Source organism: Bos indicus x Bos taurus, chromosome 24 (genome assembly GCF_003369695.1).
Source record: "Bos indicus x Bos taurus breed Angus x Brahman F1 hybrid chromosome 24, Bos_hybrid_MaternalHap_v2.0, whole genome shotgun sequence".
NCBI classification, from domain to species: domain Eukaryota; kingdom Metazoa; phylum Chordata; class Mammalia; order Artiodactyla; family Bovidae; genus Bos; species Bos indicus x Bos taurus.
Window position 1 is genome coordinate 37,660,842 of NC_040099.1, and position 24,357 is coordinate 37,685,198.

At 42.0% G+C, this 24,357-nt stretch overlaps 1 long non-coding RNA gene across 1 annotated transcript; it reads left to right on the top strand.

The window, feature by feature from the left end:
• Nucleotides 1-5,696: 5,696 nt before the first annotated feature.
• LOC113882741 lies at nucleotides 5,697-23,218 on the top strand. Its single transcript, XR_003508434.1, has 3 exons — nucleotides 5,697-5,712; nucleotides 6,630-6,690; nucleotides 21,761-23,218. It is a non-coding gene; the product is annotated as an uncharacterized LOC113882741 (long non-coding RNA).
• The last annotated feature ends 1,139 nt before the right edge of the window (nucleotides 23,219-24,357 follow it).

The window sequence follows — 24,357 nt, forward strand, 5'->3', positions numbered from 1 at the left end:
TATGGCTGATTCACGTTGAGGTTTGACAGAAAACAACAAAACTCTGTAATGCAATTATCCTTCAATTAAAAAATAAATTAATCAAAAAAAAAAAAAAAAACAGAGCAGTGTCTGAGTTCAGCAGAATGGGGCCTTTCTTTGGTTCCTGGAGGGACCTTTTCTGAGCCCTTGTTCTCTGGGAAGCCTAGCAGTTGAGTCGCTCACAAGCACGTGTTTTCAAACCAGGTGCCGTTTAAAACCCTAATGCGGCTATTAACGCACCTTTCAATAATAACAGAACAGTGGAGGGTCTTTGTGTCAAGCAGAGAGAGCTGTGTTTTTTTTTAATCATGCTTAGGGGATTTCTGCTTCCTTTACCTGAAAGTGGTGGAGGTGAGGCAGTAGAAAAGGAGGAACTGAGCCCTCACAAGACAGCAGTCGGGTGGGGACAGAGGACAGATGGCCCCAGGGGACCTCAGCTGAAGGGGTGTGGCCAGCGGATGCTACTGCCAGTGACGGTAGATAATGCAGCCTCTTCTGCAGAACAGTTCCCGTGTGTGTGTCAGCTTCAGACCTTGGGCAAGGGTGTTAAACATGGCCGCCTTGCCTACATCCTTAGGGAAATAAGAGAAGAGGCCCTTATTATGTGGCGTAACAGGGGAAGAGACAGGAGATCGAGCAGCTGCATGAAGTGGTTATAAAACAGCCAGTGCTGAATGACAGGCGCTGGGGGTGGCATGGGGGGAGAGAGGTGAGACCTGACACCCAGGAGGGAAGTGAGGACAGGACAAACAGCCCCTCCCTTCCTCAGGGCTCCCCAGCAATCGATGGGGAGGAGCTCGAACACGCTGCCCAGCAGAGTAGGAGCTACAGCAGCTTGTGTAGGTTTGATTTTTTTTTTTTTTTTTTGCCATGTCCTACAGCATGTGGGATCTTAATTCCCCTCCCAGGGATAGAATCTTGCCCCCTGCATTGGGAGCTCAGAGTCGCAACCACTGGACCACTGGGGAAGTCCCATCTTGTATAGGTTTAAGTGGAAGTGTTCCTTCACTGTCACATGAATGCCTAAATGTACTCACATACACACACACACACACATACACACTGGCAAGCTAGAGGACCTGGGGAAAAGTCAGGTGACTTTCGTAGAATGAATTAACTTCCATATGTCCTGAAATTTAGCAGACTAATGTGGAAAACCAGAAAAAGATACGGCCTTACACTAAAAGTGTCACTGTGGAAGATGGGGGGCCGGGGGCCCATAGTGAGTTATGGGAAATGAAACCACACGAGTGCAGAACTGCAACCACGAGAAAAGTGATTTATGCAAGGCACATATAAATGTGGGCCGTTTTGCAAATATGACTTCGTCCCTCTTGATGATTTCAGACACTTGAAAGGGGCTCTGTGCTACACAGCCTAGACGATCACCGTCCAGCTGGAATTTAGACTCTGTCAACATACATCTTTATTAAAAAATACACTAAGGATCTTAGTCACCCCAAACAGCCTTTCATTATTTGCATTTGTGACATAGTCCCGTTTATACCTTTGATATCCCTTGGACAGCAAGATCAAACTAGTTAATCCTAAAGGAAATCAACTCTGAATATTCATTGGAAAGACTGATGCTGAAGCTGAAGCTCCAAAACTGACCACCTAATGTGAAGAGCGGACTCACTGGAAAAGACTCTGATGCTGGGAAAGATTGGGGGAAGTAGGAAAAGGGGACGTCAGAGGATGAGATGGTTGGCTGGCATCGCTGACTCAATGAGCAAGCTCTGGGAGATAGGGAAGGACAGAGAAGCCTTGGGTGCTGCAGTCCATGGGATTGCAGAGTTGGACGTGACTTAGGGACTGAACAACAAATACCTTTGATATAACCTCCTATTAAAAGGAACATTTAAAAAAAAAAAGGAACATTAGTACATAGTACATCTAGTCTTAATGAGCATCTAGATGTTTCTGGAAGAACCATCAGCAATGAAATGATAATGATGTAAATATTTAAGTGATAATAATGAGACCTAGCATTAAGATGAGCTCTATATTTATTTTAGTCATTTAGTCACAAAAAGGGTAGTCCTCTGAAGGTAATCTTTGCATTCTAAAAAGACCTAGTTTTCACCTCACTGCATTATTTTTTAATACTCTGAAATTGCTTTTGGGGGAATGAATGTAATTCTGTTACTTCTAATGTGATGATAACTCCTGGGAATATTTTAATATGTGAAAAAATTTAATGCAAATAAAAACCATCCATTGAAGTAATTTGATTTCAGTAATATGATTTCAGTAATATTTCAGTAATATGATTTCAGTAATATTTCAGTAATATGATTCTAATATAAATTCAAGATTTAAAAAATCAGGTTTCCTTTGAAAGGACTCTTAACATGTTTTTAGGATACTGCATAGGTATTTGTGTAAGCTAATTCAGAGAACTTTTTTCTATCAATACCTTTATTCATCAGGCAGTGGTTGAAATAGAGCCCTTGTAGAGAGGGAGACCCAGTTAAGATGGTATTATGGCTTGAACTGTGTCGTCCCGGAAAGACATGACTAAGTCTTAACTCCCAGGGCCTTGGAAAGCAACCTTAATTGGAAATAGGGTCATTGAAAATGTAATTAGTTAACATGAGGTCATACTGTGCAGGAGGGGCCTAATCAACTGATATCCTTTTAAGAAGACAGCCATGTGATGCTGTGTGCGTGTACACACACTGAATGCCATGTGACCACAAAGAGACTGGAGTGATGCAGTGCAAGCCAAGGAGCCTAGGGCTTATTTGTGAAACCAGGAGCCAAATAAAAGGCGCGCAGCAGGTTCTCCCCGAAGCCTCTGAGAGTACAAGGCCCTGCCCACACCTTGTGCTCTCTCCCTGGCTAGACTAGCCTCCAGAATGGAGTTTGGAGTTGTAGCCACTGGACCTCCAGGGAAGTCCCAGAGTTATGTATTCTTAAATCTCACACTAACTTTGAGATTTTAGGATAATATAAAGAGGCCAGCAATGCAAAAGTGAAAAAGAAAGAAAGCTGATTTAAAAAGCCATATTATTCATTAGGAATGACTTGGCTACAAACAACAGGAAAAAACCTACTCGCTGTGGCCTAAAGAACAAGAAATGTGTTATCTGACATAACAAGGGGTCTCCAAGCAGGGAAGCTACAGCGTGGACTTCATCCCGTGGTTCTGGATCTTCATCAAGCATATGAGTTCTTGCCCTCTTTCTCTCCGCCATCTTTACTTTGTAAGCTTTGTCTGAAGGCTGGCTCCCTTCCCAGCAGCAAAATGTCCCCTGTTCCTTCAGGGTTCACACCAAACAGAGCACAATCCCGAAGAAGACACTATGTCTTCCTGGAGAGAGGAAAACTCTCCCAGCAACCCTCTGTAGATACCCCCTCTTCATTGGCTAAAACTGTGCCATATGCACCTCTAAATTATTGCTGAAAAGAAGAATGCAACCAGAGATCGTTCATTGTCCCCAGATATCCTCTTCTTTCTTCCTTTCTATAGAGAACTCCCAGAAATTTCATCTGGAAACATAATCAGCAAGCTAGAAGCCACCTTCCCCAGCTTCCTTGCATCCCCGTGTGGCCGTGTGCCTAAGTTCTGGTCATTAGGATGTGACAGGGATGATGTGGGTCATTCCTGCATTAGTCCTTAAAAAGAAGTGTGCTCTCCACCATCTCAGGTCCTCCCCTCTGCTACTGTTAGGGGAAACACACTGACTGAAATTGCCCACCCTGGCCAGGCACCACAATAACCATTTGCATGAGTTATTTTAGACAGGAGATCCTAGTAAGGAACATGAAACTAACAAGCTACCACCAACCAGAAGAGTTTGGGAAAGGTCTAAAGGAAATGCCATGTGTCCAACCAGCCTCCCAGAATCCTTCTCACTGGCATCTATCTTGGCTGAGCAATGTGTGCACCACCAGCAAGGACTACAAGTTAGAGTGATGGATCAGAGAAAACCCAGAAACTAATCCCATCACCGTAAAACCCGAGCCTTCGAGCCACGTGGCAGAGCAGTCCTCCTGGGTGCCCTTATGCTCCTGCTCTCTGCCCGGGCACCCCTTTCCAATACAGTCTCTTGCTTGGTCAGCTCACGTGTCTCCTTGAACAATTCATTCCGAGTGTTAGACATGAGCCCAGTCTCAAGCCCTGGAACGGGTTCCCCTTCCAATAACACTACCATGAAGATTTGGTCATGCACAGTCAGCTTCAAACATGAAGATGTGGGTAGTTCCTCTGGGGGTGACAACAACAGGTAGAAGGAACCTGGGACCCAAGACATTCTCAAGAAGCTGAGCCCGGCTACCATGCTAGATCCACTCTTTCTGGCTGAAGATGAAGCTAGCCTCCTCTGGAAATTTACGGCCACACAGAGGAGGAACTCCCTTCCCTCCCAGGGCTCATTGACCACCCTCTCCCATCTCTGCCCTTCTTCATTTCTCAGGTATCTAGAGAGTGTTAGTCGTTCAGTCATGTCTGACTCGTGTCTGACTCGGACTTTAGCCTGCCAGACTCCTTTGTCCATGGGATTTTCCAGGCAATAATACTGGAGTGGGTGGCCATTCCCTTCTCCAGGGGATCCTCCCGACCCAGGGATCAAACCAAATCTCCTGCATTGGCAGGCGGATTCTTTACTGTCTGAGCCACCAGGGAAGCTCAAGTATCCAGAGAACAGCAATTTAGTTCCTTTAGGTGGCTCAGACGTTAACAATCGGCCTGCAATTCAAGAGACCCAGGTTTGATCCCAGGGTCGGGAAGATCACTTGGAGAAGGAGGGAATGGCAACCTGCTCCAGTATTCGAGCCTGGTGTGCTACAATCCATGGGGTCGCAAAGAGTCATTCTGTTCACTTAAAGTTCAACTTCTCATTAGGGCTGATTAAAATCTTCATCAATTTGAGTGGTCTTTCTTATCCTCTTGATGCCTCTGAGATAAAAGGAGCTTAGAGGGTGCCATGTCCAGGCCTGCTTTGGCCTCAGGGCGGTATCCCTCATCTGCTGGGTGAAGTGGCTACTTGTTGGAGGAATGGCTGGCCAGGGCCCAATGGGCTTCTGCAGTCACCCCGAGTCTCTGCCACACACCCCCCCAGGCTCTTGCCCACCCAAGCCTCTGCTGTCACTCCTCCAGTCCCTGTCCCCTTAGTCCCACAAGGCCCTCAGGTTCTCAAGCCAACCACCTCTCTATCTTCCGGGATCCATGAGAGCGGCCTGTGGGGGCTTCAGTCTGGTGGGATGCTTCCTGGGAGCCATCCACTCTCCTCCACCCCGACCCCAATGTGCAACCTTGTCCCAGGCCAAAGAGAGAAACGAATCCATCCAATCTCCCAGTCCCTTACCTCGGGCTCCACACGCCTCTCCGCAGTGGCCTTAGGAAGAAGGCAGGCTTTCCCCTCCTCTTCCTGCCCTGAAGACCATCCCCCTTCATCACATCCTCTTTCTTCCAGAGGTGACTCCTGCCCTTGCCCTGGGGTAGAAAGGGTTCAGGAAATAGAAACCAGCTTATCGTAAGGAAACACAGCCAGGCATCATTCAAAAACATCTTATCTGTTACAAAGGGGAAAGAAGTCTCTAGAACAACGATTGCCTCAGCTGGAAAAAGCCAGGGCCTGGCGGAAGAGACCGGCCTTCACGGGGAAGCCAAGGTCCAGGTTACAGCCCAGGGCTCCCAAGGCCCTTGAATGCAGCTGGGAGGAGCCCCGCGAAGGGAGGACCCAGGTAGGGGAGGGGCGGGGCCTCGTCCTGCCTTCTCTGCATCGCCAGCTCCCCCAACCCCCTACCCCCACCCCCGTACTCAGCCCCTCCGGTTGGTGTCTGGCTCAGATTCTCAGAACATTGTTTTGAGCCGAATGAACTTACCCTGGCCTTTGCCAATGACTCACTCTTTGCCCTTGTCAAGCTTCCTTGTTTAAGTCTCAGTTTTTCCCTCAAAGTAGAGCTGATAACGAATAAAACCTACTTCACAAGGATTCTTCCAGTGTGAAAAAGAAAATGTATTGAATCTCCCTTGGTGAGCTCAGAAATGTAGTGGGGAGTATAGATTTCTGTTTACCCTGGAGCTTACCTGGTTCTTCCTTACGGCTCTGCTTCCTGTAATGGCCTCTCTACCAGTGAAATTTTAAAAGGAGGTGCCTCATCTCCGAATCTGCTCAGGCCTCAGGACCCCATCCTATTTAAGCGCGTGGTTTCCTTTTACCAACACTCTCCATTGAAGTCTCCCTCAATTTTCCTTTAAAATGTATTTGAAAACAAAGAAAATGAGGAATTGGGAAGCATTTTTGTTCATTAAAACCTTATAATACTTAATGTCAGAAAGACTGGAGAAAGTGACCATGGAAGCAAAAGGAGAAAGGAGTGAAATATTTATAGCATTGAAAGAAAATCAGCAACCTAGAATTCTGGGTCTAGCAAAATTATCCTTCAAAAGCAAAGGAGAAATAAAGACTTTTTTTGAAAAGCAGAAACCGAGGGAATTTGTCTCCAGTAGACTCGCCTTACAAGAAATTGTTGAAAGATGTTCTTTAGAGAGAAGGAAAATGCTATAGGTCAAAAACTCAGATCTACATAACAAAAGAGTTTGAGAAATAAAGATAAAATCTTTTATTTTTCTTATATGTTCTTTGCTTTTTTTTTAGCCACGCTAAATGGTATGTAGGATCACTAGATGCAAGGAGTCTTTAACCACTGGATTGCCAGGTAAGTTCCTATTTTTCTTATTCTTAACAGATTAAACAGTTAACCATTAGTTCAAAGGCATAACAGCAACAATGCATTGGAAGATTATAGTTTACGGGTAAATGAAGTGCCTGACAGCAGTGTTACAAGAGACAGGAGGGAGGTATTAGAACTATTCATTACACAGTACCTGCACTGCCGTGAAAAGGTATAATGTCATTTGAAAGGAGACTTTGATTAGCTATAAAAGTATATTGCAAACTGTAGAGCAATGACTAAAAAGAATTTTAAGGAGGTATATTGATATACAAAGAAAGAAAACTGAGTCATACAAAATGCTTAATGAAAACTGGAGAAGGCAGGAAGAGTAGACAACATAAAAGAAATAAAGAATGACAACAATGAGCAGAAACAGCTATGTATATGGTTGTATATATGATTGATACTAATACAGCCGTATCAGCAATCACTTTAAATGTGAATGGTCCTAATATGCCAATTAAGAAACAGAGACTATGACCCAGCTATATGTTGTCTTTAAGAAATCCAATTTAATTACAAAGACACAGCAATTTCCCTGGTAATCCAGTAGCTAAGACCTTGTGCTCCCAATGCAGGGGGCCCAGGTTTGATCCCTGGTCAGAGAACTAGATCCCACATACTGAAACTTAAGGTTTCTCATGGCACAATTAGGGGTTTGCATGCTGCAACTAAAGATTCCCCTTGCCACAATTAAGACCTATGCCCAGGCAAACAAATATTTAAAAAAAAATTTTTAAATAAATAAATATAAAGACTCAGATCAAAAGTAAAGTGATGGAGACAGATAAACCATGCTACACTGATCAAAAGAAAACTGCACTAGCTAAATTAATTTAGACAGATCATCTCCTGCAATATCTTGGAATATAATCAAATCAATATATGGTATATATGGGACATGCCAATCAGGTCCATAGCTCTAGGAGAAGTGTTTGAGAAAAGTCTGAATGTTTATGTATGTTGGCTGCTTTTTTCTGCCTTTAGCTAAGGTCTGTGAGAGAGATAAGTCCAGGCAAGAGCTAGCCAGTTGGAAGGTAAAGTGGAATGGAATACATTTCCACTAAGGAGGTTTTGAAAAGTCTTTCTTGAGTGCTCTTTACCAGACAATGGGAGCCAGACAGATTAATAAAGTTTGGTTCCTTTCCAACCCAAGTCTATTGCTTCACGTGGCCTCAGGGTATCCATCATGATACTTCAAGTGTGGGTTTGTGCCATGTGCCACCCAGTGAATCAAAGCAGTGATTCCTCTGGCTTAAGAACTTTTCCCTGACAAGAGGTATGGCTATGGTTACAAAGGAACCTTTGGACCAAGGAACTGAATATAAGGAAAAACACCAGAAACATGTTAAGTGTCCTTCAGGAATCTGTAATTCTTTAACCCCCTAAAGCAAACCTCGGGGTCCTCAAAATACAACCTACACGAGCGTGTACTCTTCAGTACCACTTCAGGTGTCGTCTCAAGGAGGATAATTGATGGAAGAACCTTCCAGAGGCAAAACCAAAGGCCACAGATGATAATGAACAAGGAAATTCCTTGGCAGAGCCAGGGTCTAATGGAGAGACACACTTTATTGCTGGAGCAGAGAGTCTCAGTGGGTATTACATCATTGCAGTGGTCCAGTGATTACTGTTTCCCTCCCTTTCTTTCCTTTTCTGGAAGAGCATTTTTATGATCCTGTTCCTCATTTGTTGTTGTTGTTCAGTTGCTAAGTTGTGTCTGACTCTTTGTGACCCCATGGACTGCAGCATGCCTGGCTTCTCTGTCCTTCACCATCTCCCAGAGTTTGCTCATACTCATGTCCGTTGAGTTGGTGATGCCATCCAACCATCTCATCCTCTGTTATCCCCTTCTCTTCCTGCCCTCAATCTTTCCTGCAGCAGGGTCTTTCCCAATGAGTTGAATCTTTGCATCAGGTGGCCAAAGTATTGAAGCTTCAGCATCAGTCCTTCCAATGAATATTCAGGGTTGACTTTGTTTAGGATTGACTGGTTTGAACTCCTTGCTGTCCAAGGGACTCTCAAGAGTCTTCTTCAACACCGCAGTTCAAAAGCATCAATTCTTCACCTACTGATATTGAAGGGAAAAGTTCTTAGAAAAGGCTGATGTCACCCTCACAGATAACCTGCTACATGCTAAGTCACTTCAGTCATGTCTGACTCTTTGCGAACCCATGGACTGTAGCGCTCACCAGGATCCTCTGTCCATGGGATTTTCCAGGCAAGAATACTGGAGTGTCTTGCTGTTTAACCTGGGGGTCATTTAATGTATGATGAATTTATATGTTTATCCTCGGCATTATCTTTAGTTGCTAAGGCTGTGGAGAAACAGGAACTCCTATTCATTGCTGGTAGATATGCAAATTGGTACAACCATTGTGAAGTGGAGTTTGGCAATATCTAAAAAAACCACACATGTGTTTGTTTTTGACACAATACTTGCCCTTCTAGGAAGCTGTCCCAGGAAACACCTTCAATTATATGAAAATACTTTAGCCCAAGATTGTTCATTGCAATATCATTTGTATTAATAATTGTACTCTGATGTCCAAACATAAGAAAGTAATTGAAGTGTGATATTATTCATACAGTGAAATGATAGAACTATAAAATAACAATAATAAGAATGATCTCTGTAAACTCAGTTCAGTTCAGTCGCTGAGTTGTGTCTGACTCTTTGCAACCCCATGAACTGTAGCACTCCAGGCCTTCTTGTCCATCACCAATTCCCGGAGCCTACCCAAACTCATGTCCATTGAATGGGTGATGCCATCCAACCATCTCATCCTCTGTCGTCCCCTTTTCCTCCTGCCTTCAATCTTTCCGAGCATCAAGGTCTTTTCAAATGAGTCAGCTCTTCGCATCAAGTGGCCAAAGTATTGGAGTTTCAGCGTCAGCATCAGTCCTTCCAATGAATATTCAGGACTGATCTTCTTTAGGATGGGCTGGTTGGATCTCCTTGCAGTCCAAGGGACTCTGAAGAGTCTTCTCCAACACCACAGTTCAAAAGCATCAATTCTTTGGTGCTCAGCTTTCTTTATAGTCCAGCTCTCACATCCATACATGACTACTGGAAAAACCATAGCCTTGACTAGACGGACCTTTGTTGGCAAAGTAATGTCTCTGCTTCTTAATATGCTGTCTATAAACTGACATAGTATAATTGCCAGAATATATTAAGTGAAAAAAGGAAAATCTACCTGTAGTAGCAATTCTCAAAATGTAGTGCACACACACCCTGGGGTCCCTGAGACATTTGCAGGTGGCCCATGAGATCAAAACTATTTTCCTAATAATATAAAGCCACCATTTGCTTTTTTTCAGAGGTGACATTTACACTGGTTGTGCAAAAGCAATAGGGTAAAACTGCAGGGACTATCACAAATCAAGGCTGTGCCATATACATATACTAGCATGTACGCTTCGTTAAAAAAAAAAAAAAAGACAATTTCCCTTAAGAATATTTGGGTGAAGCAGTAAAAATTAGTAATGTTATCAGACTTGACTTGAGTTCATGTCTTTTTAATAGTCTGTGTAACTGGACTTTCCTGGTGGTGCAGTGGATAAGAAGCCCCTGTCACTACAGGGGACACAGGTTTGATCCCTGGTCCAGGAAAATCTCACATGCCTCAGAGCAGCTAAGCCAGTGCACCACAACTACTGAGCCCATGTGCAGCAACTACTGAAACCCGAGTACCTAGAGCCTGTGCTTCGCTACAGGAGAAGCAACTACAAGGAGAAGCCCACACACTGCAGTGAAGAGTAGACCCCACTCACCACAGCTAGAGAAAGCCTGTGTGCAGCAACAAAGACCCAGCACAGCCAAAAATAACATAGATGAATTACTAGTCTGTGTGACTAAATGGGATATACCCATGAAGCCCTTCTGACACACACAGCACAATAGTTACTCAAGGAAAAGTATTTCTGCTACTGTTTGAGTCACAAGCTGAGCTAGCCACTTTCTCATGGAACACCATTTTTACCTGAATACCTGCCAGACAAACTTGTTATTCACACATGGGTATTTGAGAATTGTTTTTATTTTTCTCAAATACAAGTGAGGTGAGCTTCTCTCTTCAAGGAAACAATTGATACTATATACTGCCAATGGCAAAACTCAAAACTTTCAAATCGGAATGGGAATTTGGGGAAATTTCTATCCACCACTGTAGGCTCTTTGGGTTCTTGGTACTTGAAGACTTTTCTATTGGTGTGAGAGATGACATATTTTTAATATATTTTAATTTAATTTTATTTATTTGGTTGCACTGGGTATTAGTTGCAGCACAGGATCTCTTATCTTCATTGCAGCATGTGGGATCTAGTTCCCCTACCAGGGATCAAACCTGGGCCCCCCTGTGTTGGGAGCTTGGAGTCTTAGCCACTGGACCACCAGGGAAGTCCTCAGACGTGATAATATATCAAATAATTTTTGATACTGTATGATGAAATGTGTCCACATTAGGAAGACCTTCATACTTCAGTGCATCATCATTTTCCAAATGCACAAAATCCTGCATGGCTAAAGATACAACCAAAGTATAAGAAAGATCTGTGTGACCCCATAGACAGCAGCCTACCAGGCTCCTCCGTCCCTGGGATTCTCCAGGCAAGAACACTGGAGTGGGTTGCCATTTCCTTCTCCAATGTATGAAAGTGAAGTTGCTCAGTCATGTCCGACTCTTCACAACCCCATGGACTGCAGCCTACATGGACTGCAGCCTACCAGGCTCCTCCGTCCCTGGGATTTTCCATGCAAGAGTACTGGAGTGGGTTGCCATTGCCTTCTCCATAAGAAAGATCAATGGATTATAAGGTAATAGAACTTTTAAAAGTTTATTAATATGCTTTCAGAGTCCACACTGCAACTACCTTTTAAGAAACTACTACTGCTGAGTTTTAGGGTAGTATCAAAGAACATACACAATTTTCTAAAAAGACTGTTAAAATACTCTTCCCTTTTCTAACTACATATCTGTTTGAGGCCAGGACTCTTTATATGCTTCAATGAAAATAATACACTGCAAGAGATTGTATGAAGCAGGTAGAGAATTTAGCTTCATTTCATTAAGTCAGACATTGTAAAACCATGCCTTCTTTCTTTCTATTCTTTTTTGTTTGAGAAAATGGAGTTATTTTTCATAAAAATATATTTATATTTCAGGAGCTTATTACTGTTCATTTTAATCAAAATAATAAATATTTTTGACAACTTATCAGGATTTTTTGTTTGTTTGGCTGAGCCATGAGGCATGTGGGATCTTAATTCTCCAACCAAGGATTGAACCTACGTCCCTTGCATTGGAAGCTCGGAGTTTTAACCACTGGACCACTGGAGAAGTCCCTCAGTTTTAATTTCTAATGCAGTAAATATAACAGAGAAAGCCCACATACACAAAAGCTCTTTCAGTCTTCAACAATTTTTAATTGTGTGAAGAGGCCCTGAGACTAAAAAGTTTGAAAATTGCTGATCCATAGTGTACCACCTATTGTATAACAAAGAAACATACATCTATCTGCTTTTTTTCTTTTTTGGTAAAATAGATATAGGAACGGAGAAGGCAATGGCACTCCACTCCAGTACTCTTGCCTGGAAAATCCCATGGACAGAGGAGCCTGGTGGGCTGCAGTCCATGGGGTCACTAAGAGTCGGACATGACTGAGCGACTTCTCTTTCACTTTTCACTTTCATGCATTGGAGGAGGAAATGGCAACCCACTCCAGTGTTCTTGCCTGGAGAATCCCAGGGACGGGGGAGCCTGGTGGGCTGCCGTCTATGGGGTCGCAGAGAGTCGGACACGACTAAAGCGACTTAGCAGCAGCAGCAGCAGATACAGGAAGTAAAGACTAGAAACTAATGATCCTACAGGAATTCCCTGGCAGTCCAGTGATTAGGACTTAGTTTTTCCACTGCAAGTATCACGGTTTCAAACCCTGGTTGGGAACTAAGATCCTGAGTGCCTCTCTGTGTGGCCAAAAAAGAAACTAATGATTGTGGGTATTGACAGAGATTACCTATAAGGTGGGAGGGATCAGCAGAAAGCGAACCTGCCATTTAGTTTTGATTTTGGAATCATGCTGTTTTGCATACCAAAAAGGTCATTATCGTCATCATAATGATAAAATCAAACAAACGTAGGACAACCAGAGAAAGGAATATAAATGTAATAAATGAACCAAAAGAAAGAAAGAATAAAAATGAACCTAAACGTATTTCAAAACAGTAACAGTCATATGGAAGGAAGAACTGACTCAAGTAACTTCTGAACATGGTATTTTGACCTTACACACTCAGACTAAAGAGAACAAAGAAAGGAATATTGAATTATAATAGTCAGTTTGTTCTCTGTAGAGGCAGGGTTGGTATATTCTAGGATTGAACAAGTAGTCATTATCTTGAGGGTAATGAGAAACAGGTTCCTTACTGTCAGAGAAGAGTTGCAACCATGAAAAACAAGAAGACTGAAAAGAGTCTGTGGTGTTGAATTGAAATTGGAGCTATCAGTGTGAATTCATGGTTTTCAACTGGATGCAGTGTGTGTGTGTGTGTGTGTGTGTGTGTTCTTCTTCTGTCTATTGAGAGGACCTAGAAGCAATGACAATCCAGTAGTAATATGCACTTCGCACATTTAGAGCCCAGATCTCAGTGTCTGTACATCTTTTTCTACCGAAAATGACCAGGGCTTCTTAGAGAAATGGTAGATTCTAGGGTTGGGCCAGGAAAGCCAGTATGAGCCTGGAACAAAAAGTTGTACCAGAAAATAAGAAAATCCTCAAAAAGTGATGGAGTAATAGTATCTCAAAAGCACCCTCTCTAATTTATTTATATAAGTATTTCAATATGCTTGAACTTCTTCACTGGAGGGATTTTTGAGAGGCTGCAATTAATAAATGTGAAAAATATTGGAAAGATTAAATACTATACAACATTCATATCTCTTTTGCATCTGCTCTGGGCTTCCCTGGTGGCTCAGACTGTAAAGAATCCACCTGCAATGCAGGAGACGCAGGTTCGAGCCCTGGATCAGGAAGATCCCCTGGAGAAGGGAATGGCTACCAAGAATACTCCAGTATTCTTGACTGGAGAATTGCATGGACAGAGAAGCCTGACAGGGGGTCACCTGGGAAGCCCAAATAAGACCAGGTGCAGCCAAATGAATAAAGAAAAATAAATATTTTAAAAATAATAAAAGTTCCAAAATAAAGGTAAATGAGAAAGTAACAAAATTCTGACACATGTTATAAGGGGCCAGGACCATGATGACATCATGCTGAGTAAAATCAGCCATACTCAAAGGGACAAATACCTTAGGATTCAACTTAAATGAGGGACCTAGGATTGTCAGATTCATAGAGACAGGGAGTAGAATAGGTTACCAGTAGTTGAGGAGAGAGGAGAGGGTGTTTAATGGGTCAGAGTTTCAGTTTGGGAAGATGAAAAAAGTTAGGGAGATGGATGGTGGTGAAAGGTTGTACAACAATGCAAATGTACTTAATGTCGGTGAACCGTGCAATTAAAAATGGTTAAAATGGTAAATGTCATGCTGTGTATATTTTACCACACAAACAAACAAACAAAAAAAGAGGGTTGATAACCCCAGCTTCAAACTGAGGTTTCATTCTACAAAAGCAGGTAAGGAACTGACTCCTTCCCATCAGAGAATATCTTGCCAATCAAGGTGAGAAACAGCCCATTTAAATAGAAGTTATGAGCAGGCCCTGGGAGGCCTTAATCACCAGGCTTAATCACCACAGTCACTAGCCAACAGCCTGTTTGCAGGCTGACACCTCCCAGGGATGTTTGGAGAAATCCAGCCTTTTCCAAGCCTTTCACACCCTTTGACCTCTGCAGTGTGAACAGGAAAAATAAAGTCGTGTAAAACAGCTGACTTATGCATTCTGAATTGTGACTCCTGCCTGAAAGCTGGCTCTATCCTGGCCTGAAGGGGTTCCCATTCTCATCTAGTTACTCATTATTTTTTTATAGTCTAAACAATGGTAAAGTGTTTTCTATATTTTAAGTGTTTGTAATAATTGCATGTACAGGCTGAAATAGGTTCAGTAAATCTTATTTTTAGAAACTTAAAGTACCAAGCAAAAAAAAAAAGTTCCCATTTTCATAGGCACAATGAAATTTCAAGTCTTTAATCTTTTAAAACCCTATTCACCAGGCAGTTTGCCTCAAACTTGTTCCAGAGAAAACAGCAAACTTCATCTCCATGAAGTACAGCCAAATGTCATCATTTTCTACAGAATAAGGCCTGACCCCATCTCAGGCTCATGTGTGCTCACTTTAGTCGTGTCCAACTCTTTGCAATCCCATGGACTGTAGCCTGCCAGGCTCCTCTGTCCGTGGAATTCTCTGGGCAAGAATACTGGAGTGGGTTGCCATTCCCTTCTCCAGGGGATCTTCCCAATCTAGGAATCAAACTCGGGTCTTCTGCATTGGCAGGTGGGTTCTTTGGCCTCTGAGCCACCAGGGAAGCCCTGTCACTGGCTTTAAACAACAGGCCTGTGTGTGGGTGCTAAGTTATTTCAGTCGTGTCCGACTCTTTGCTACCCTATGGACGATAGCCCTCCAGGCTCCTCTGTCCATGGGATTCTCCAGGCAAGAATACTGAAGTGAGTTGCCGTGCCTCAAATTCCTGCCAACTCTACTTCCTCCAATTTTTTCTTTTAATGTTTATTTACTAATCTGGCTGTGTTAGGTCTTCTGTGCTTTCCATTACTTTCTATTACTCCCTCTGTATTTGCCAAATCAGACCACCAAACCTCAGAATAAGCACCCCCTAAGTATAGGGGCTGGACTAAAGGGTACACCCCTTTCTAGTACATCTGTGCTTTGCTGAGTGGCTGTCACTGGCTTTATTTATTTTTAAAAAGATTTTATTATTTTTACATGTATTTATTTTATTTTGGGCTGTGCTGGGTGAGTTTTTCTCAAGTTGCGGTGCGTGGGCTTCTCACTGCAGCAGCTTCTCTAGTTGTGGGGCGCAGGCTCTAAGATGCGTGGGTTTCAATAGTTGAGGCACACAGAATCAGTAGTTGTGGCTTCTGGGTTCTAGAGCACAGGCTCAGGAGTTGCATGGGCTTAGTTGCTCCCACGGCGTGTGGGATCTTCCTGGACCTGGGATTGAACCCGCATCTCCTGCACTGGCAGATGAATTCTTTACCATTGAGCCACCCAGGGAAGCTCTGTCACTGGCTTTAAAAAACATGCCTCCTTTCCCTCAAATCTCTGCCAACTCTACTTCCTCCAGTTGTTTTTCTTTTAATATTTATTTATGTATCTGGCTGTGTTGGGTCTTTATCACATCATGTGGGAATCTTTTGTTGTGCTGTGTGGGCTCAGTAGTTTTGGCACAAGTTCTTAGTTGCCCCAAGGCATGTGGGATCTTTGTTCCCCAACCAGGGATCAAACCCGTGTCCCCTGCATTGTGAGGCAGATTCTTAAGTTCCTCCAATTCCTCCAATTTTTGAGATGCCCTGAACAGCTTATCTTTTCTCATCCTTTCTCCTCCTGGACACACTCACCTGTTGTTCTTTTCTTACTTATTTTCACACCAACCAGCTTAAAAAAAACCCAGCTTGACACCTAGCGAGGACACAAGAATAGCTGTCAGTCTTTGTCAAATGAACCACTCTTTCAGGTCACACGAGAGCCACCTGTAATTGTGTCTGTACTGTGGTGTTAAGGATAGGCAGATTTAAAAAAAAACTTAAAAGAGAAACATCACTTTTTATGATGATTAAAAGTAAGAGAATCCAAGCTCATTGCAGAAAACTTGCAAAGAGAATGGGTAGGCATAATGCCACCCACTCAGGCACAGGCATTGATATTTAAGGTGACAAATTGTCAAATTTTGCAATAGATGAAGCTGAATCCTGAAAGAGAGGTATATAATTTTAGTTTAGTTGTGTTTCTATGGACATTCAAATAAGGTCTGGAATGGGCGTAGTTAGAGAATAGATCTGGAGACCCTCAAGGTAAAGTCCTGAGGGAAAAGTATAAACTCTTCTTGCATGTCCTACAAACCTTCTCAGCTTTCCTTCTGGAGAACAGTTGATAACTGGGACATCTGTTCTGTTAGAGGGGTGGAGGTGAGGCATTCTAATCCCACAGCTAATCAAGGGGGAGTGAGTGTAAACTTCCCATTCCGGGATTTTCAGTTTGTGTTTTTCCAGCTTAGCCCACCTGTTACCAGATAAGGATTCCTTAACAGTAACTTATTCAAATCTTCTTAACACAACTCAAAGTCCAGCAGTCACAATTTATATTACTTTTTCCTGGATTAAAGTTGATTTTTGCATTTACAGAGCAGAAATGATTGGACTGTGGCACTTTGCAAAACAGTAAGAGAACTATTTTCTGGATGAGTGAGGGAGAAATGGGAGGAGCAGGTGTATGTGTAAGTCACATTAGAGACGAAACTTGGCCTAAACACCATCTTTAGTATGAAAAATGGGTAGGCTACTTTGTGAACTGGATTTCAAAGCTCCATGGAGGGGCTTGTATTTCAGACTGGGGAGGAGGTGCCCCAAGAACCCCTCCCTTCCGTCATTTTTTTTGGAGGCTCAACAAAGTGACAGAAGGCAAAGCATTGTGGTTACAGAAGCATTAATCCCTTTGGTAAATGCACTTTGTGAGCAGACAGATAAGTGACAAATGACTAATCAAATAGAAGCTTGTGGAGGTTTGGCTTTATTCTTTCCCATAAAAAAACTGGTAGGAGGAACATGTTTTATCACATGAAGGCAAAGCATTCCTAACTCAAAAAATCTAAACCCTGTTTTTAACTGGTTTGTTTAGTTTTAAAAATGAAATGGGATTCTTGTGAAGTATAAAATATTTAGGATTAGTTATTGTTCTGTGATTTCCAATGAGGGATAATGTGTCCAAGGATTATGAGGGATTGGGGGGAAAGGAAGGAAGGGAGAGAGGGAGGGGGGAGGGAGGAAAAGTCATCAGATAAGCTATGAGGATTCTACTCTTTTCAAACCCAATGGTCAGAATATTATGTTTTAAAACTTTGGAATAAGGCCTGTTTGTGTTTTAATGTTACATCTGACTGTTCTGGCTGAAAAAAACTGGATACTGGAAACAAAACTAGAAACAAATCTTTCTAGACTTCATTCCCTCATCTTCTATTAATTTTTCTCTGTCTCTCTTACACACACACACACACAAGAGAAGGAGATAATTTGCCTTAAAGTCCATTGTAGCCATGACTTTTTTTAAAGTCATATTTTTCTTTATAGTCAGTAAAGTAAAACAACATTTCTATAGACCTCAAAGAGAGATACTGATTTGGTGAATGTGCTCTCTGAACCAAGGGGGAAAAAAAATCAGTGCACATTGTCTGACAAGTTCAAATTGAAGAAACTGATATAAATGTTTGAGGGTAGGACTGTCCAAAGAGAAAATGTACCACAGTTACTGCTCTAACAGGGGCTAGCAGAACTACAAGCTTTAAAGCCGCATCTAAGCATAAACGTGGGGCTTCCCAGGTGGCCCTTGTGGTGAAGAATCCGCCTGCTAATGCTGGAGACCCAAGAGACGCAGGTTCAGGAAGAACCTCTGGAGGAGGGCGTGGCAACTCACTCCAGTATTCTTGCCTGGAGAATCCCATAGACAGAGGAGCCTGGCGGGCTACAGCCCGTGGGGTCGCAAAGAGTCAGGCACAACTCAGCAACTCAGCACACACACAAACATAAAATGTAATTGGTCTCTCTGCTAAGAAGAAAATGTTTACCCATAGGAGGAGAAATAGCTAGAAAGTAAAATACAATTGGGCATAATTCTGAGACTTCTTAGCCCTTTCAGTAAACAAACCATTTAGCCCAGAGAGGAAGGAGTTACTGCTGAGACAAGCAGAGAATTAACTCTAAGCTTATCCAGAAGTGCCTGGGTGTCTGGGACTGGCTTCAATATAATATAGGAGAGAAGGAAGTCGGTGAGAGTATAGATGAAGCAAGACTGGCCATGGGTTGATAATTGTTGAAGCTGGGTGATTATTATTTGGGGATTTATTACACTAGGACCTCCACTATTATATTTACATTTTACATTATTTAAAAAAAAAAAGATATTCTAGGCAGGGCAAAACCCTTGGTTTTGAGATCACCTGGCTATTTTTAAGATTTTTTTTTTTTTAAATAAAATGTTTTCAGGACTTCCTTGGCAGTCCAGTGGTTAAGACTCCACACTTCCAACGCAGGGGCTCGGATTCAGTCCCTCCTCAGGAAACTAAGATCTCACAAGCCACATGGCGAAACCAAAAGAAAAGTATTGGACACTAGCAGACATATGTATGAATTTGTTGCCAAGTGCAAGCGGAGGGAGAGAGACAAACAGGGACGGATTTAGACATTTATTTTCCTCTGCTAATCGACCCTATAAGTGTGTTGCTGAGGAGAGCTTCCAAGATGGACTGGAAAAATAAAAGTTTAATTTTTTTTATTTTTAAAAATTATTTTTTTAATGTAAGTTTTAAAAGTGTATCCAAGTAGCTTGGCAGTAAATATGTTTTCCTCCCTTTTAAGGGAATACAGAATAATCATTTTGGCTTTTGCATGACATCCTGTGGAAAGCTGATGAAACACTTTAGGAAACAACTTGTCCCCTGTACTAACACACCCACCAGTAGAAGAGAAAGCCTTCACTTGAACGATCCATGCCATTTACTGGGTATGTGGACTCCAGCCCTACATCCACAACTTTTGCTCATTCATTCTGAGGAAAGCATCTTACTCTCTTCTTACATATTATAATGCTTGACCAAATTTTGTAAAATGTGCCTGCATCAGGATTAACCTTTCCAGTTTTGCAGATCTGGCCATCCAATTCAACAGGGTAAATGGTTTGACACCCTCTGATACTTCTTGGAAATAGCAACAAATAATGAAATCCCAGGGTGTCACTGGGGGTTATTTACACTTGCTAATGATTAACCGTCCCTGGTTCAGTGGACTGCAGAATCAGACTTTCAAGGCCCCAAATACAGCTCATCCTATTTTAGACCCTTGCTTAGGTTTTTATAGAAGATCTTCAAAAATCCCCTCCAGCTCAAACCAGAACAAAACTTGTGTCCAATAAATGGGGTTTGGTACATAAATTATATTCATAGTTACAATGGACTATTATTTAGTCATCAAAAATGATAGACCCACTTTGTAAAAAAAGGTTAAAAGAAATTTTTTATTTTGGGGGCCCATGTAGCATGTGGGATCTTAGTTTTCCAACCAGGACTCGACTCCATCCCTGCAGTTGGAAATGCAGAGTCTTAACCACTGTCTACCAGGGAACTTCTAAAAGAAATTATTTAAAGAAGGAAAATAAGTCAGAAACTCAGATCTCCATAAAGAAAGGAAGAGCTCAGAAGAAGGAATAAGGTAAGGTAAAATCAAATGATGATGACCAGTCTAGACTGGGCACCTGCCTTCTCCAACTTCATCTCATATACTTTGTCTCTGTCTCTCATATATCAGGTTTGTACAAAAAAGTATAAGAAAAACAGACCCTCCTTCATTCTCTTCCCCTCTTCCTCCAAAGGTAGACTTTGTTAATATTTCCCTGGTATCATTCCAAAAAACTACACATAAAAAATTGTACACAAAAGGAATACTGTTATAATGTTCTGTAGTTTGCTTAAAAAAAACTTACATATATATATTATCAACCTTCCTCTATCAGTGCAGTCTAATCTACTTTGCTGTTATAATGACTGCACATTAAACTTTTCATGTTTTTTTTTCATGTTTCTGCTTATTTGGATTCTTTTTTTTTTTTTTTTTAATGTGAACTGCTTATCTATAGACTCCGCCCAACTTTTTAAAAACAGGATTATTTTTTTCCTCTGACTTATATGAGTTCTATATAAGTTCGGTAAATTGATCTGCCTGACATGTGCCGACAGTATTTTTTCCTAGTTGTTTTGCTTTTAAAAATTTTATGAATTTTCCCTCACACACAAGTTTAAAAAAAAAATACAAAATACTTATACACATGTGTATCTTTTACTGTGTCTTGGATTTTCTGTCCTGGTTACAAAGACCTTCCCTACTCCACGATTGTATTCATGCCTCCTTCCAGGACAAGCTGTCTCAGCCTCAGCACGACTGACTTTCAGACAGAATGATCTTTCCCTGGAGGTCTGTCCTGTGTGCAGTGAAATGGCAGCACCCTGGTCTCCATCTGCTAGAGGCCAGAAGCATTTCCTCCCCTCCAACTGTGACCACTGGCAGTGTCTCCAGACATCTTCAAATGTCCCCTGGAAGGCAAAGGTGCCCCTTGTATTCCGCCTGGAGAACCACTGTTCTAGAACACACAGAGGTGCATTATTAATTACTCTAACATTTCAATCTGAATTCAGATGAGTTTTATTTTTGTTAGAAGAGTAACATAGCCAGCTTCATTCTATGTTTGTTTGGAGGATACTTGCTTTACAGTGTTGTGTTGATTTCTGCCATACAACCATGTGAATCAGCCATAAGTATACATGTCCCTTCCTTCTTGAACCTCCCTCCCACTCCTCCACCAGTTTGATTTTTAAGGAAAAGTAGTTCACTGTCCCAATTCACTTTATCTCTGATCTGAAAAGTCACCTTTACCAAAATTGAAATGTCCATATCATAGTCTAAACTGTCGCATTGTTGTGTCCTCACTGTTTAATCTCATTATTAACTTCAAAATACACTTTAATATTTGAAGGGGCTTCTGCTGCCCTCCTCCTATCCCTAACTTGTCTTTCAGAATTTCCCTGGCTTTCTCCAGATGCTTAATTTTGATGAAGTGTAGCAAGTAAAGAAAAAAAAATCCTGTTGGTATTTTAATGTAAATTGCTTTTAATTTAAAGACCAGTTCAGGGAAGATAAACATCTTTATGCTTTTGTTATTGACTCTTGCTGGAAGGGATAAATTACGTCTTTTATTTTACTTAAGTCTTCCTTTATGTCCCTCAGTAGGGTTTTAAAGTTTTCTTCATAAAACTTGCAGTTATTTCTTGTTAATTTTATTCCTAGATATTTCATCATTTTATTGCTGTTATAGGTCCTCTATAGCTTTCAGAAGAGGTAATGGTGATAAATGGAAACGTGTGAGTGGATTAACCCTTTGATGGAAAGAGGAGAAAGGGACTAAGTTAACAGGTAGGGTATTCTGAAGGTCTTACTTTTACCTCATAAATTTGGTACTTATTCTAAACAATATGTATGTATTTTTTTCTTTTTTTAATCGGGAGACATCTCCCCCCCTGTACTCACTATTTGTCCATCTAACCCCGTTCCTTTAGTTCTCTGTCAAATGCTTTTAGGCTTATACAAAAACAGGTTGGTTCTTACAATTTTAAAAAGAGAAGAAAGGGAATTCCCTGGTGGTCCAGTGGTCAGGACTTCACGATTTCACTGATGAGGGTCCCACTTCAAGCCCTGGTCAGAGAGCTAAGATCCCCATCAGCAGTACTGGCAAAAAAAAAGAGGAAGAGAAGATAAAAACCCAACAGAATAGAAAACTTGACAAAAGTTACAAATAAGTGAATAGAATAAATAAATACACAAAAACGTGCTTACCCTCTCAAACCAAGACATGTGAACCTTAAAAAAAAGCTGTCATTTATTTGCCTAAGAGATTGGCAAATAGGAAATTCATTTATTTATCTTTCGACTGCTGCACCGCATGTGGGGGGTGATCTTAGTTCCCTGGGTTGGCAGGGTAGAGCCTCAACCACTGGGCTGCCAGGGAAGCCCTTTGAAATTGATTGGTAATATGCAGTGTTAGTTAGGGTTTAAAGAGGTTTTCAAATACCTAAGAAGATTGGGTGGGCAGTTTGGCAACATCTGTGAAAATGCTGAATGCACAGACCCTTGACTCAGCTAGGGAGGCCTACAAATATACTCTTGCAAGCCCCTGAAAATCTGCATATAAACTGACATCCTGCTCAGGCATTCTGGTTCAGTTTACAATCTGAAGGAACTCTTGGGATTGGTTAGTGTCTATGCTCTATCAGTTGTTAAATATTTTAAACATAATTGGACTATCTCTTAGTGCTTAGGTACAAACTAGACACTAGATCCTTTTAATGCTTAGCACTAAAGAAACTGTTACATAAGTGAAAAAAGAAAATTGCAGAATATCATTATTGTTTGGATGAGGGACCAGGGGTCAGAACGGGGTGGGGATGGAGGGGACGAATGACTGACCTGCCCTTCTTCACCTGGCAGCTAGGGATGATAATAAGGCATGCTTTTTAGGATGTTGTCAGGGATAAAGATAAAATATGTGAAATATTTAACACTGCCTGGCATGCTATTTACAATAACAGATTGTATTCTTATTAATGATTCTTACCATCTCATTTTCATGCATCATTTTGTTTGATAAATATTTATTGGGTCCCTATGATGTGTGAGGCCCTGTACCAAGTGCATGAGGATTTAGTAATTCGCACACATTTTAGTAGGGGAAAAGTGAAAGAAGAAAGTGCTAGTCACTCAGTCATGTCCGACTCTTTGCGACCCCATGGTCTATCCATGGGATTCTCCAGGACAGAGAATCCACTGGAGTGGATTGCCATTCTCTTTTCCAGGGATCTTCCTGACCCAGGGATTGAACCTGAGTGTCCTGCATTACAGGCAGCTGCTTTACCATCTGAGCTACCAGGGAGAGTCTGGGGGTGGGTGGGGGGGTGTCAAAGGACAAGCACATTAACAGTCAAATAAGCAAAATAATTAAAATTGTCATGTCGTGGAAAAAAGAAAGGGTTGAGTTGGAGCTGTGGTTCTCAACCAGGGGTCTTCCTGCCCACCCCAATTTCTGTCCCCTCTGGAGGACATTGGGAATGTCTGGAGTTTTGTTGTTTTTTTGTCACAAGCTAGGGGGAAGGTGTTATCAGCCGGATTGGTTAGCCACCAGGGAAGCCCCCTACAACCAAGAGTTTTTGTTGTTGTTCAGTTGCTAAGTTGTGTCCGCCTCTTTGCAACCCCATGGACTGCAGCACACCAAGCTTCCCTGTCCTTCACCATCTCTAGGAGTTTGCTCAAATTCATGTCCCTTGAGTCAGTGATGCCATCCAACCACCTCATCCTGTCACTCCCTTCTCCTCCTGCCTTCAGCCTTTCACAGCATCAGGGTCTTTTCCAATGAGTTGGCTTTTCGCATCAGGTGGCAAAATATTGGACTTCAGCTTCAGCATCAGTCCTTCCAATGATTATTCAGGATTGATTTTCTTTAGGATTGACTGGTTTGATCTCCTCACAGTCCAGGAGACTCTTAAAAGTCTTCTCCAGCACCACAGTTCAAAAGCATCAATTCTTTGGTACTCAGCCTTCTTTAACTCTCACATCTACACATGACTACTGGAAAAAATCACAGTTTGGCCTCTACGGACCTTAACTGCCAGGGAAGCCCCCTACAACCAAGAGTTATCCAGCCCTAAACAGCAGTTGAGAACTACTGAGCTAGATGGTGGCAGCAAGGGTAGCTAAATTTAGGTGAAGTGGTTACAGAAGACTCCTCTGAGAAGGTGATATTTAGGCCAAACTTTGGGCTTCCCAGGTGGCATTAGTGGTAAAGAATCTGCCTGTCAATGCAGCAGACCTAGAGATGAGTGGGGAAGATTCCCTGAGCATGGCAACCCACTTGGAGAATCC